The following is a 13,488-nucleotide window of genomic DNA, read 5'->3' on the forward strand; positions in this document are numbered from 1 at the left end:
CATGAGATGGAGGCTTCCCCTCCTTCCTGTGACACTTTCACAAGTTAGAATGGAATATCAACCATAGGCACCAAGGAACAGCTCTCCACACAGGCCTGCTTTGGTCCATCTTGTCTACATTAAGAAGAGAGAGGCTCATTCAGACACATCCCTTCATCCCGACCAGGTGGTTTGCCATGGAAGATGACTTCTGCTCTCTCAGGTCCTTCATAGCTGCCTACATCTTCTCCAGGGATCATTTCTGCATGGACCTTTGAGGTTCTCAGCAGGTGGAAGATCCCCCACATTCCTGTATTGTAAGACCCATTCTGTCCCTGCTCTTCTGTAAAGTTAGATTGAGGGAACAGTGTATGGTTAGGGTTAAGAACCTGTTTGATGTGGCTTAGGAATCACTCTGCTGGATGAAGAATGGTATTGGGAACCTGCGATATTTATAATAATATATAGGTGAAATATATGTATGAAAACAGAAATCCAAGTAAGATTTGAAGGCCAGAAGGGCATTGGGCCCTTGATTGGGATACTTAGCTTTGAATGACTTTCTGCACAGATGTCTCAGATAAATCGATACACAATGGCATAGGACCTTGTACCTTGGATGATTGAATGTAGAAGAGAACATCCAGTCAAAAAGGGATAGTAGGTAGGATTAGGAAGATAGTTGGTAAGTTTTGGAAGAAGAGTGAGTATGCAATTTGGACCAAAAGTTCTTTAGCAATAGGGTGTCGGTTAGAGAGTGAATGTAAACGTCAGCACATGTGAAGTGTCAGTCACAATGATGAACTGGGGAACATATGTAGGAAAGCAGATATCAATAGAGACATTAGGAAATCAGGCAAAGTATAAAGTGAGTGAGTGGATTAGACATTTTCAACAGGGTTGAGGTTGAATATATCATCTTAGGAAGAAACAAATGTGTAGTCACCAATAGCATTGACATTTGAGAGCATTAGGCAACCTGGACAAGGATGTTTTTAGTAATCCATGCTCACTTTCCAATGAGGCTTTGGTGCAATCATAAGTGTGACCTTTGCATTTTGTGTCCAGAATATCACTGTGATAAAATGTATATGTAGATCAGGTGACATGAGTGTTTCTTCCACCATTTCTGGGAGTAATATGTTGAAGACATATAAATTAGCCTTTGGGGGTACAAATAGGTGTACCCTGGGTCTATGAATATAGAGATAATGCATGAATAGACCATACTGTGAATAAATAGTATAACAGGTTCCAATTTAAATAATGGATTGCATTGATATCTGAAAATATATAGGAAATCTAATATTGATACACAACCATTCATTCTAACCAGTTATACATCTAATGGTGATATTGGGGTTATGGTTTACCATGAAGGGGGTGTGAGTTTTGCTTCACAAGGGATTATGGAAATGGAAAAGAATGTGTTTGGAAAGAAGTCTCATGAAAAGACCAGTCAAGAAACGTGGAGGTATACATGTGTTCTGAAGCAGGAAGTGATTGAAAGGGAAATAAATGCCTAGAAATTTGTGAACTTGAGGATGAAATACATATCCTATGATGTGCATCAACTGAAGAAATAGTAATGTACCAGTGTTGAATAAAAATGAACGTCAAAATACACATCATGTCCCATAGGAATCTACTTGCATTCATGTTAAACTGGGTCAGTTACTGTAGAAATATTAGGATTTCAGCACTAGGAAACAAATATGTATTTCAGGTGGATGACTATTTCTGAGAATAATCTTGTGAAAAGTTGATTATAAATCCACCTATATGAACATGAATGAATTTAGGGAGTATATAATATGACACATACATTTCATATTTTGAAAAATCTGGAGAGTGTGTGTATGTGTGTGTGTGTGTGTATATATATATACACAAAAAAAAACAACACACACACACAAACCCAGACATTAAAGAGTAGAAATATATATGCCAATCGAAATTCATCATGAAATATTTATCATCCACAGATCCAAAAATATTTATTTTACTGAACATGTATTTATGTATCATGTTGTTCAAGTGGGAAGCTCACCTGGAGGTTGAATTCTCAGTTCCAACAGCGTTTAGGAGGAGTGATCTCTTCTCACAACTTGTATCTGCCAAGTCAGCCACCTCACAAGAATGGACGTGGGATAGGAGGTAGGATTCTATATGTGCATGTAAAAATGCATGTTGCTGAATAGGCTACAGAGAAAGGGAGACAGGAATTCACATATTTGTTAACATTCAAAACACATGGAGAACTATTTCTATTAAATTGGACTAGATTTATAACACCTACCCTTTATAATGCCAAAGGCCAGTCCAACTATACACCAGGCCTCCTCTGAACTGCCTGTATTTCTATTCTGTTTGAGTTATTTTTCTCCATCATATTAGTATTCGTAGTCACAATCTAGTAGGGTATGGGTTAGTGTCAGGGATTCAGTATTTCGAACGGAAAATAGGAAAATGAATCCAATGTGTAGGCCAATATGTGCTACAAAAAAATCTTCCCACTCTCATCCAGAACATTGCCTTGACATTACCTTCGCAATAAGTAAGACACAATTTGAGGAGAAGAGTTAGAAATGCTGTGAATACATATGTGGAATGGAAAATGCTCAGGAGTTCACAACCTTGGAGGTGGTAGACTAGTTTCCATGAGTAAGGGACAGGGTAAACACTCCACAAACGTGGAGCTCTGCTGGCCTAAAGACTTCGTGAGAAACTGCTTCTGAGGTTGGGCACTTGAAATATATGTTGTTGTCAGGAGCTTTAGCTTCCTTTGTAGTGAGACCATCAAACCAGGTCTGCATCTATGTGACCTGGAGGACATGGTTTCTGATTTTCCAATGAACATGAGGCAGAAGTGCTGAATTCTCTCTTTGCAGGTAAACTGTGGCCACTGGGGTCTAAGTGTCTCCGTGTGTGGACTGTGAAGCCATTTGGTCATCCTCCACTTTTCGTGGTGTTTCTTGCTGCTGCACTGGGAGTTCGGAATTTGCTTCAGGAAATACAAGGAGTTCAACTGGGACACAGTGCTGGAGGGAGTTCTGTCACGTGTGGTGGGTCAAGGTCCTAGGAGAATGCACCAGCCAGGCTTCTATCCCACAGAGCTTGCCCCCTTGACCATAGCAACCTGATTCTGAACATTGCCCTGAAACCTCTCCATATAACAAGATGCCTTTACATAGAAGGGTCTGCTCACTGCACCATGTCAGTCACAAGCCATTTGGAAGCCAATGGCAGATCCACATGGCCCCACCACAGATGTTTTATCACACACCTGCACACCACTGCTCTAGGCCCACTACTCAGCGGGCCCCAACTTACTGGCATCTCTGTTTTACACCATTTTCATGAAACCCAGTCAATCAAGGCACTGTCTGGTACACTCATGATCAGCAACAGGACATCCAAAGGTTCTCCAGTGCCACCTGGTCATGGGAATTTCAAAAACGTCATGGTATTTATCTAGCTAGCCATTTTTAAAGGATGAAGTTGGAGGCACTGTGGGTTTCCATTCCTTCGGGAACCATCAAATGGTGAGGAAGCTCATTTCAACGAAAGCTCTGGGGAACTCTCACAAACAAGGCTTCCCAAAGAGTGGCCAAAAGGTCACAGGAAGCCAGGCCCATTGAGGTCTACAATGTGAGGTCTACGTGTGTTTGGACTCTCCACGATGGCTGCCAGGTCTTTAAGAATAAAATCATGTGATATCCGGGCTGAGATTCCCAGTGCTCTGTGGAAAGCCAGCCTGGGCCTAGATCTCAGTTTCCAAGGGCGACTCTCATGCGTGGCCTCCTAACATCCCGAAACTATTCACGGCAATACTTCTCTGAGGTCAGTTCCAGAACTCAGTCTCCAAGGGGAATCACACCAGAGTTCAAGCCCAGGTGGACCCAGTCATCTCTTCCCACTGCCACACCACAATTCAAACCAAAACACTGCCACATGGCCCTCATCTTCTTCCATATAGACACTCATCATAACCTCTGGCTGGAGGTTTCCATGAGGGGCACAGCCCAAGACAGTGTCCACAATAAGCTCCCTTGCCTCTCATTTGCCTAATGTAAAGTGGACTGGACACCCTTCCTGTGGACCTGGAGTGATCAAATAGGCCTGCCTTTAATACTGCTCTACTTCTCCAATTGGAGGCCTACTGACTGCCGGGTATAGATTCTTTGTGTGAACTGGAGTCATGAGAAAACCCAAGCACCTATGGGCTAGCCTCTGCATGGCTTCGAAGGACTCATTTGACACAAAGGATCCCTATTCTCACTTGATGGAGGTCAGGAACCTTACAGAGGAAGGCGAGAGACCTCATCCAGGATGACTGCTTTTGTGCCAATTTGGCTTTGGATGCACACATGGGATCTTTCTTTGGATCCACCAGGTGCTGACAATCTAAGCCACAGCCTCACACTGGGCCAAGAGGCTGATTCAGACACATCCCTTTGCAAAGCAATTAAGCAAAGAGCCACAGGTGATGCCCATTCATTTCCATTTGAAAACTGTTTTCTTCAGGCTTCACAAAGGGGTGCCCTGAGGCAAAGGCCTTCCTGACATTCAGGGCCACAGAAGGATAGGTAAGCCCAAGGCCCAAAGCAGGCTTTCTCCAGGGAGACTTTACTGGTCACACTGATATCTGAGTTTTCTGAGATGCTCACCATTCCTTTCAACTATCCAGTACATGGCCATGTCACCGAGCTTGGAGGTGGTACATATCTTGGACACAAAACCATGAGCCTATTCTGGAGAGTGGCCAGAATTCAGGAAGAAAACAGGAACTTAGGAAGATAGTAGGTGTTGCCCATCCATAAGGCAAGCCGCAGTCCATTCATAAATTGGGCAGGATGAATGCTGGGAAGCTTTCTACTAGACAGGACACATCCATTGATGCATTCTCTTTTCTAATGTCTACAACCAGGGACACAGTGGGATACACAAACATAGAAACACTCGCCTTGTCAAAAGCCTTACTAGAAACAGTCCACTCCAAACCAAACAAACCGCCTTTCCTACCTATTCTCAGAACATGAGACAAAACCACAAACTCACACCCACACCCACAAAGGCACCTCCTTCCAAGTTGGTCTGTGACTACCCGGAGTGTCGTCTGACTGGTGGGCCATACTATGTTCCCCCGAAAGGGCCTGTCCTGTCTCACATCTGGCCTCCTTGGCCAACTCTGTGAAGTTGTCAGGAGCCAGCGGTGAGCCACTACCTGCTTTCTCAGGAAAGGCCCCTCTGCAGAGCTATCCTGGCATTTGGCAATCCTCACCTCAGTGGGTACCAAGAAAGACTGACTCTGTCCTTGGTAAATCCAAACAAGTGAGCCCACTGGGACTGGGACTGGGACTGGCTCTGGGTGCCTGGCTTCCTGGATCCCAAGTTCAGAGAGTTCCATCACCAAGGAAGTGAGGTGAGGTCACTTCCTTCAGGAACTGAATGAGGTCACTGCCTTGGCAACCACTGTGTCCTAACAGTTGCTTCCAAGGCTCCCATGAGATGGAGGCTGCCCCTCCTTCCTGTGACACTTTCACAAGTTAGAATGGAATATCAACCACAGGCACCAAGGAACAGCTCTCCACACAGGCCTGCTTTGGTCCATCTTGTCTACATTAAGAAGAGAGAGGCTCATTCAGACACATCCCTTCATCCCGACCAGGTGGTTTGCCATGGAAGATGACTTCTGCTCTCTCAGGTCCTTCATAGCTGCCTACATCTTCTCCAGGGATCATTTCTGCATGGACCTTTGAGGTTCTCAGCAGGTGGAAGATCCCCCACATTCCTGTATTGTAAGACCCACTCTGTCCCTGCTCTTCTGTAAAGTTAGATTGAGGGAACAGTGTATGCTTAGGGTTAAGAACCTGTTTGATGTGGCTTAGGAATCACTCTGCTGGATGAAGAATGGTATTGGGAACCTGCGATATTTATAATAATATATAGGTGAAATATATGTATGAAAACAGAAATCCAAGTAAGATTTGAAGGCCAGAAGGGCATTGGGCCCTTGATTGGGATACTTAGCTTTGAATGACTTTCTGCACAGATGTCTCAGATAAATCGATACACAATGGCATAGGACCTTGTACCTTGGATGATTGAATGTAGAAGAGAACATCCAGTCAAAAAGGGATAGTAGGTAGGATTAGGAAGATAGTTGGTAAGTTTTGGAAGAAGAGTGAGTATGCAATTTGGACCAAAAGTTCTTTAGCAATAGGGTGTCGGTTAGAGAGTGAATGTAAACGTCAGCACATGTGAAGAGTCAGTCACAATGATGAACTGGGGAACATATGTAGGAAAGCAGATATCAATAGAGACATTAGGAAATCAGGCAAAGTATAAAGTGAGTGAGTGGATTAGACATTTTCAACAGGGTTGAGGTTGAATATATCATCTTAGGAAGAAACAAATGTGTAGTCACCAATAGCATTGACATTTGAGAGCATTAGGCAACCTGGACAAGGATGTTTTTAGTAATCCATGCTCACTTTCCAATGAGGCTTTGGTGCAATCATAAGTGTGACCTTTGCATTTTGTGTCCAGAATATCACTGTGATAAAATGTATATGTAGATCAGGTGACATGAGTGTTTCTTCCACCATTTCTGGGAGTAATATGTTGAAGACATATAAATTAGCCTTTGGGGGTACAAATAGGTGTACCCTGGGTCTATGAATATAGAGATAATGCATGAATAGACCATACTGTGAATAAATAGTATAACAGGTTCCAATTTAAATAATGGATTGCATTGATATCTGAAAATATATAGGAAATCTAATATTGATACACAACCATTCATTCTAACCAGTTATACATCTAATGGTGATATTGGGGTTATGGTTTACCATGAAGGGGGTGTGAGTTTTGCTTCACAAGGGATTATGGAAATGGAAAAGAATGTGTTTGGAAAGAAGTCTCATGAAAAGACCAGTCAAGAAACGTGGAGGTATACATGTGTTCTGAAGCAGGAAGTGATTGAAAGGGAAATAAATGCCTAGAAATTTGTGAACTTGAGGATGAAATACATATCCTATGATGTGCATCAACTGAAGAAATAGTAATGTACCAGTGTTGAATAAACATGAACGTCAAAATACACATCATGTCCCATAGGAATCTACTTGCATTCATGTTAAACTGGGTCAGTTACTGTAGAAATATTAGGATTTCAGCACTAGGAAACAAATATGTATTTCAGGTGGATGACTATTTCTGAGAATAATCTTGTGAAAAGTTGATTATAAATCCACCTATATGAACATGAATGAATTTAGGGAGTATATAATATGACACATACATTTCATATTTTGAAAAATCTGGAGAGTGTGTGTATGTGTGTGTGTATATATATATATATATATATATATATATATATACACACACAAAAGAAAAACACACACACAAACACAGACTTTAAAGAGTAGAAATATATATGCCAATCGAAATTCATCATGAAATATTTATCATCCACAGATCCAAAAATATTTATTTTACTGAACATGTATTTATGTATCATGTTGTTCAAGTGGGAAGCTCACCTGGAGGTTGAATTCTCAGTTCCAACAGCGTTTAGGAGGAGTGATCTCTTCTCACAACTTGTATCTGCCAAGTCAGCCACCTTACAAGAATGGACGTGGGATAGGAGGTAGGATTCTATATGTGCATGTAAAAATGCATGTTGCTGAATAGGCTACAGAGAAAGGGAGACAGGAATTCACATATTTGTTAACATTCAAAACACATGGAGAACTATTTCTATTAAATTGGACTAGATTTATAACACCTACCCTTTATAATGCCAAAGGCCAGTCCAACTATACACCAGGCCTCCTCTGAACTGCCTGTATTTCTATTCTGTTTGAGTTATTTTTCTCCATCATATTAGTATTCGTAGTCACAATCTAGTAGGGTATGGGTTAGTGTCAGGGATTCAGTATTTCGAACGGAAAATAGGAAAATGAATCCAATGTGTAGGCCAATATGTGCTACAAAAAAATCTTCCCACTCTCATCCAGAACATTGCCTTGACATTACCTTCACAATAAGTAAGACACAATTTGAGGAGAAGAGTTAGAAATGCTGTGAATACATATGTGGAATGGAAAATGCTCAGGAGTTCACAACCTTGGAGGTGGTAGACTAGTTTCCATGAGTAAGGGACAGGGTAAACACTCCACAAACGTGGAGCTCTGCTGGCCTAAAGACTTCCTGAGAAACTGCCTCTGAGGTTGGGCACTTGAAATATATGTTGTTGTCAGGAGCTTTAGCTTCCTTTGTAGTGAGACCATCAAACCTGGTCTGCATCTATGTGACCTGGAGGACATGGTTTCTGATTTTCCAATGAACATGAGGCAGAAGTGCTGAATTCTCTCTTTGCAGGTAAACTGTGGCCACTGGGGTCTAAGTGTCTCCCTGTGTGGTCTGTGAAGCCATTTGGTCATCCTCCACTTTTCGTGGTGTTTCTTGCTGCTGCACTGGGAGTTTGGAATTTGCTTCAGGAAATACAAGGAGTTCAACTGGGACACAGTGCTGGAGGGAGTTCTGTCACGTGTGGTGGGTCAAGGTCCTAGGAGAATGCACCAGCCAGGCTTCTATCCCACAGAGCTTGCCCCCTTGACCATAGCAACCTGATTCTGAACATTGCCCTGAAACCTCTCCATATAACAAGATGCCTTTACATAGAAGGGTCTGCTCACTGCACCATGTCAGTCACAAGCCATTTGGAAGCCAATGGCAGATCCACATGGCCCCACCACAGATGTTTTATCACACACCTGCACACCACTGCTCTAGGCCCACTACTCAGCGGGCCCCAACTTACTGGCATCTCTGTTTTACACCATTTTCATGAAACCCAGTCAATCAAGGCACTGTCTGGTACACTCATGATCAGCAACAGGACATCCAAAGGTTCTCCAGTGCCACCTGGTCATGGGAATTTCAAAAATGTCATGGTATTTATCTAGCTAGCCATTTTTAAAGGATGAAGTTGGAGGCACTGTGTGTTTCCATTCCTTCAGGAACCATTAAATGGTGAGGAAGCTCATTTCGACGAAAGCTCTGGAGAACCCTCACAAACAAGTCTTCCCAAAGAGTGGCCAAAAGGTCACAGGAAGCCAGGCCCATTGAGGTCTACAATGTGAGGTCCACGTGTGTTTGGACTCTCCACGATGGCTGCCAGGTCTTTAAGAATAAACTCATGTGATATCCGGGCTGAGATTCCCAGTGCTCTGTGGAAAGCCAGCCTGGGCCTAGATCTCAGTTTCCAAGGGCGACTCTCATGCGTGGCCTCCTAACATCCCGACACAATTCACGGCAATACTTCTCTGAGGTCAGTTCCAGAACTCAGTCTCCAAGGGGAATCACACCAGAGTTCAAGCCCAGGTGGACCCAGTCATCTCTTCCCACTGCCACACCACAATTCAAACCAAAACACTGCCACATGGCCCTCATCTTCTTCCATATAGACACTCATCATAACCTCTGGCTGGAGGTTTCCATGAGGGGCACAGCCCAAGACAGTGTCCACAATATGCTCCCTTGCCTCTCATTTGCCTAATGTCAGGGTGGACTGGACACCCTTCCTGTGGACCTGGAGTGATCAAATAGGCCTGCCTTTAATACTGCTCTACTTCTCCAATTGGAGGCCTACTGACTGCCGGGTATAGATTCTTTGTGTGAACTGGAGTCATGAGAAAACCCAAGCACCTATGGGCTAGCCTCTGCATGGCTTTGAAGGACTCATTTGACACAAAGGATCCCTATTCTCACTTGATGGAGGTCAGGAATCTTACAGAGGAAGGCGAGAGACCTCATCCAGGATGACTGCTTTTGTGCCAATTTGGCTTTGGATGCACACATGGGATCTTTCTTTGGATCCACCAGGTGCTGACAATCTAAGCCACAGCCTCACACAGGGCCAAGAGGCTGATTCAGACACATCCCTTTGCAAAGCAATTAAGCAAAGAGCCACAGGTGATGCCCATTCATTTCCATTTGAAAACTGTTTTCTTCAGGCTTCACAAAGGGGTGCCCTGAGGCAAAGGCCTTCCTGACATTCAGGGCCACAGAAGGATAGGTAAGCCCAAGGCCCAAAGCAGGCTTTCTCCAGGGAGACTTTACTGGTCACACTGATATCTGAGTTTTCTGAGATGCTCACCATTCCTTTCAACTATCCAGTACATGGCCATGTCACCGAGCTTGGAGGTGGTACATATCTTGGACACAAAACCATGAGCCTATTCTGGAGAGTGGCCAGAATTCAGGAAGAAAACAGGAACTTAGGAAGATAGTAGGTGTTGCCCATCCATAAGGCAAGCCGCAGTCCATTCATAAATTGGGCAGGATGAATGCTGGGAAGCTTTCTACTAGACAGGACACATCCATTGATGCATTCTCTTTTCTAATGTCTACAACCAGGGACACAGTGGGATACACAAACATAGAAACACTCGCCTTGTCAAAAGCCTTACTAGAAACAGTCCACTCCAAACCAAACAAACCGCCTTTCCTACCTATTCTCAGAACATGAGACAAAACCACAAACTCACACCCACACCCACAAAGGCACCTCCTTCCAAGTTGGTCTGTGACTACCCGGAGTGTCGTCTGACTGGTGGGCCATACTATGTTCCCCCGAAAGGGCCTGTCCTGTCTCACATCTGGCCTCCTTGGCCAACTTTGTGAAGTTGTCAGGAGCCAGCGGTGAGCCACTACCTGCTTTCTCAGGAAAGGCCCCTCTGCAGAGCTTTCCTGGCATTTGGCAATCCTCACCTCAGCGGGTACCAAGAAAGACTGACTCTGTCCTTGGTAAATCCAAACAAGTGAGCCCACTGGGACTGGGACTGGGACTGGCTCTGGGTGCCTGGCTTCCTGGATCCCAAGTTCAGAGAGTTCCATCACCAAGGAAGTGAGGTGAGGTCACTTCCTTCAGGAACTGAATGAGGTCACTGCCTTGGCAACCACTGTGTCCTAACAGTTGCTTCCAAGGCTCCCATGAGATGGAGGCTGCCCCTCCTTCCTGTGACACTTTCACAAGTTAGAATGGAATATCAACCACAGGCACCAAGGAACAGCTCTCCACACAGGCCTGCTTTGGTCCATCTTGTCTACATTAAGAAGAGAGAGGCTCATTCAGACACATCCCTTCATCCCGACCAGGTGGTTTGCCATGGAAGATGACTTCTGCTCTCTCAGGTCCTTCATAGCTGCCTACATCTTCTCCAGGGATCATTTCTGCATGGACCTTTGAGGTTCTCAGCAGGTGGAAGATCCCCCACATTCCTGTATTGTAAGACCCACTCTGTCCCTGCTCTTCTGTAAAGTTAGATTGAGGGAACAGTGTATGCTTAGGGTTAAGAACCTGTTTGATGTGGCTTAGGAATCACTCTGCTGGATGAAGAATGGTATTGGGAACCTGCGATATTTATAATAATATATAGGTGAAATATATGTATGAAAACAGAAATCCAAGTAAGATTTGAAGGCCAGAAGGGCATTGGGCCCTTGATTGGGATACTTAGCTTTGAATGACTTTCTGCACAGATGTCTCAGATAAATCGATACACAATGGCATAGGACCTTGTACCTTGGATGATTGAATGTAGAAGAGAACATCCAGTCAAAAAGGGATAGTAGGTAGGATTAGGAAGATAGTTGGTAAGTTTTGGAAGAAGAGTGAGTATGCAATTTGGACCAAAAGTTCTTTAGCAATAGGGTGTCGGTTAGAGAGTGAATGTAAACGTCAGCACATGTGAAGAGTCAGTCACAATGATGAACTGGGGAACATATGTAGGAAAGCAGATATCAATAGAGACATTAGGAAATCAGGCAAAGTATAAAGTGAGTGAGTGGATTAGACATTTTCAACAGGGTTGAGGTTGAATATATCATCTTAGGAAGAAACAAATGTGTAGTCACCAATAGCATTGACATTTGAGAGCATTAGGCAACCTGGACAAGGATGTTTTTAGTAATCCATGCTCACTTTCCAATGAGGCTTTGGTGCAATCATAAGTGTGACCTTTGCATTTTGTGTCCAGAATATCACTGTGATAAAATGTATATGTAGATCAGGTGACATGAGTGTTTCTTCCACCATTTCTGGGAGTAATATGTTGAAGACATATAAATTAGCCTTTGGGGGTACAAATAGGTGTACCCTGGGTCTATGAATATAGAGATAATGTATGAATAGACCATACTGTGAATAAATAGTATAACAGGTTCCAATTTAAATAATGGATTGCATTGATATCTGAAAATATATAGGAAATCTAATATTGATACACAACCATTCATTCTAACCAGTTATACATCTAATGGTGATATTGGGGTTATGGTTTACCATGAAGGGGGTGTGAGTTTTGCTTCACAAGGGATTATGGAAATGGAAAAGAATGTGTTTGGAAAGAAGTCTCATGAAAAGACCAGTCAAGAAACGTGGAGGTATACATGTGTTCTGAAGCAGGAAGTGATTGAAAGGGAAATAAATGCCTAGAAATTTGTGAACTTGAGGATGAAATACATATCCTATGATGTGCATCAACTGAAGAAATAGTAATGTACCAGTGTTGAATAAAAATGAACGTCAAAATACACATCATGTCCCATAGGAATCTACTTGCATTCATGTTAAACTGGGTCAGTTACTGTAGAAATATTAGGATTTCAGCACTAGGAAACAAATATGTATTTCAGGTGGATGACTATTTCTGAGAATAATCTTGTGAAAAGTTGATTATAAATCCACCTATATGAACATGAATGAATTTAGGGAGTATATAATATGACACATACATTTCATATTTTGAAAAATCTGGAGAGTGTGTGTATGTGTGTGTGTGTGTGTATATATATATACACAAAAAAAACAACACACACACACAAACCCAGACATTAAAGAGTAGAAATATATATGCCAATCGAAATTCATCATGAAATATTTATCATCCACAGATCCAAAAATATTTATTTTACTGAACATGTATTTATGTATCATGTTGTTCAAGTGGGAAGCTCACCTGGAGGTTGAATTCTCAGTTCCAACAGCGTTTAGGAGGAGTGATCTCTTCTCACAACTTGTATCTGCCAAGTCAGCCACCTCACAAGAATGGATGTGGGATAGGAGGTAGGATTCTATATGTGCATGTAAAAATGCATGTTGCTGAATAGGCTACAGAGAAAGGGAGACAGGAATTCACATATTTGTTAACATTCAAAACACATGGAGAACTATTTCTATTAAATTGGACTAGATTTATAACACCTACCCTTTATAATGCCAAAGGCCAGTCCAACTATACACCAGGCCTCCTCTGAACTGCCTGTATTTCTATTCTGTTTGAGTTATTTTTCTCCATCATATTAGTATTCGTAGTCACAATCTAGTAGGGTATGGGTTAGTGTCAGGGATTCAGTATTTCGAACGGAAAATAGGAAAATGAATCCAATGTGTAGGCCAATATGTGCTACAAAAAAATCTTCCCACTCTCATCC

The sequence above is a fragment of the Spermophilus citellus genome (genome assembly GCF_964194105.1).
Source record: "Spermophilus citellus genome assembly, chromosome: 12".
NCBI classification, from domain to species: domain Eukaryota; kingdom Metazoa; phylum Chordata; class Mammalia; order Rodentia; family Sciuridae; genus Spermophilus; species Spermophilus citellus.